This window comes from Montipora capricornis, chromosome 4, assembly GCF_036669925.1.
Source record: "Montipora capricornis isolate CH-2021 chromosome 4, ASM3666992v2, whole genome shotgun sequence".
NCBI lineage: Eukaryota > Metazoa > Cnidaria > Anthozoa > Scleractinia > Acroporidae > Montipora > Montipora capricornis.
Window position 1 is genome coordinate 7,684,113 of NC_090886.1, and position 2,500 is coordinate 7,686,612.

At 39.2% G+C, this 2,500-nt stretch overlaps 1 protein-coding gene across 2 annotated transcripts in view; it reads left to right on the forward strand.

Moving 5' to 3' along the window:
* LOC138045443 (serine/arginine repetitive matrix protein 1-like) overlaps window positions 1–2,500 on the forward strand; it is a 22,331-nt gene that overhangs the window by 13,370 nt on the left and 6,461 nt on the right. The window contains exon 1 of one of the 2 annotated variants that reach the window (XR_011131582.1): window positions 1,479–1,681. The exons of the other annotated variant lie outside the window; for it this stretch is intronic. The gene's annotated coding sequence lies outside the window, so the exon portion shown is untranslated. Of the gene's footprint in view, window positions 1–1,478; window positions 1,682–2,500 lie in introns of those variants that run through there. 2 annotated transcript variants of the gene reach the window in all.

Here is a 2,500-nt window from a genome sequence, read left to right on the forward strand (position 1 = left end):
GCCTTTTTTTAGTTTAACTTACCTTTTGTATTGTGTTTTTGTTGCAACCTTTCCATCCACTTCTTCATGCTATGACCTAGTAATATTTTTAGCGTTGATTTTCATTGCAGTCGACATAAAATATGCTACTTATTAAGATCCCGTATAAATCAAAAAGAGTTTAAGCTATCTTGTGACTGATATAATCTGTATTGTGAAATTGTAATTAATGGGATTTTGGCTTTTGATATTGAATCAACATCACAGGAACTAAACGAAAATCAAAACAGTTCGTATCTAAGGTTAGCCGCAAAGTTAGTGTTATACCTGTCAACCCGATATCAACGAGTCGACCTTCATTTTTAGTTGTAGTCAGTTAAAAACAAAATAATGTAAATGTTGTTTTAATTCGTCTAGAGTGCTTCTAAGGCAAGCTGTTGTGCATCAAGGTTTTTTTGTTGTAGGCTTCCTAGAAATCACCTGCTTAGCTAAACCGAGTGACACTTTAAATAAACTTCATCTCAGTAACCTCTTTATCTTCGCAAAAACTCTCCCTAAAAAATATTATGAGAGTCGTCCGCGTAACAATAAAAAAGGGAAATATTGTTTAGGTGGGCTGTTGCAATTACGCGGCTGGCAGCCGAGTTTTATGCAGTAACTGCGGTGGACGATCGAATGTTGGCCGTGCAATACTAAGCTAGTTTGCCCCTAATTATTTTCTTTGGTGAACTCTTACCAGTTGGTAAAGAAGGACTTGCAGTTTTCGAGGCCAACAAAATACCAAAATAACGAGAAAGTAAAACGAGCAATCGATCGATCGCGCTCCCCCATTTTCCTTTAATCACGATAACTCGTTTATTGCGCAGGCTCAATTCACACTTTAAAATAATCATCTGCACGCGTCGTCATCTAATATTCGCTAATCCGACGTGCGTCTTTAGATATCAAACACATGTTGGTTGCTCGTGCTATCGAATTAGACACGACAATTTGCGTAGCTATATGTTGGATGTCTGTAAAGTGCTATCATTGACATCACTGGTTGTACAAATTAGATGACTTCCGTGGTTTGTGATTATATAGTGATATTATATAATAAGAGGCACGTGACCTTGAAGCGTGTAATTTGAAACTCTTTTCCTTGGAACAAAGCTGGGGCCTTTTAGGACACCAACTTTATGCCCAAATACGTACAGAAATAAGATCGACGCTGCATGCGCGGGAAAATGTACGAGCTACATAAAATCTAAATGACAAATTTCCAGGTCTGAACCAGATCATGAGCTTCTGATATAATATAATACGTCGAGAACGTAATGACGCAATATTTTGAAAAAACAGATGGTTTGCTGTCCGATACAAGGGGTTATAAATAATCTTGGGGAATTACACATTTTTCCCGGCTAATCTTGCTTCTTGATTCTATTTTAATTTTTCCGTGGCGTGATATTTAGAAATTTGCGAGCTTTGAAAACGTGTATAAAAGGAGGGAATATTTTGAAATTTAGTCAAATTCCGACGAAGACATTGCAATGCAACTGTACGCGGTGGTTTTCTTCCTCATAGGTTCCGCCTTAGCGGAATTGAAGGCTGAAGAGAAGAAAGAAACGGGCGACTTGTGGAGGGATTCCATGACAATAACGAGCTTCTTCAGGACGAGAAGGAACTCTATCACGATGGTCCAGTAGATGAGAGGAAAACGGTTAGTGTATTTACGCCGATCGACTGTCGTTTTTTTGACGAACTACGCGTTAGATTCTAAAGTATGCCACAGCCATCATGATCATTTACCGGTCTCGATGATTCAAAATCTCTATCATTGGTAGATGGCCACCCTTCGACATTTCAGCCCTATCAGTTTGCAATTTGTTGTATGTCACCTAAAAGCTTCAATACCGAGCACATTTAGTTGGAACACTTAATGAATGGTCTAGAATCAGAGATTGCAGCTTATCCCGTTTTCCTTTCCCCGCCCCTCAATTCAATTTTTTATGGGAATTTTTCGGGCAACTGCTCGTTGGTGTTAAAAAAAATTAGGTACCTTTAGATTGCAGTACGAGGACGAGAACGAGTACGAGATTTGACTGCCTGTTTTTAGGGAAAATTTTGTAACCGGGACGACTAATCTTACTCTTTGTTAGTAGCATAGGTTCCTCCGTCATTCTTATTGCTGGTAACTGAGCCTTTTCCTGATAGAAAAATTCCCAAACTACTACAGTGTTGGTGAGTTGTTTTGACACGAAGACATTTTTGCAAAACCTCGTACTAAAATGACGAAGGTGGTTTGCGCGCGCTCACTGTTGTTCTATGAGAAAATCTTGTACTCGTAGCCGCTCTCGTCCTAGAATCTAAAGCTCTCCAACGAAGAAGGGGGAAAACGGGAATTGGCGTTCCAGAAAATGTCACGAGTATTGTAATTCAAGCCAGGTCTGTTATTACTGTTATTCAAGTGGTCAATAGAGCATACTAACTAGGCATCGCAAGGGTCTACGTTCGACTCCTACTCGATCAAAATAAAATT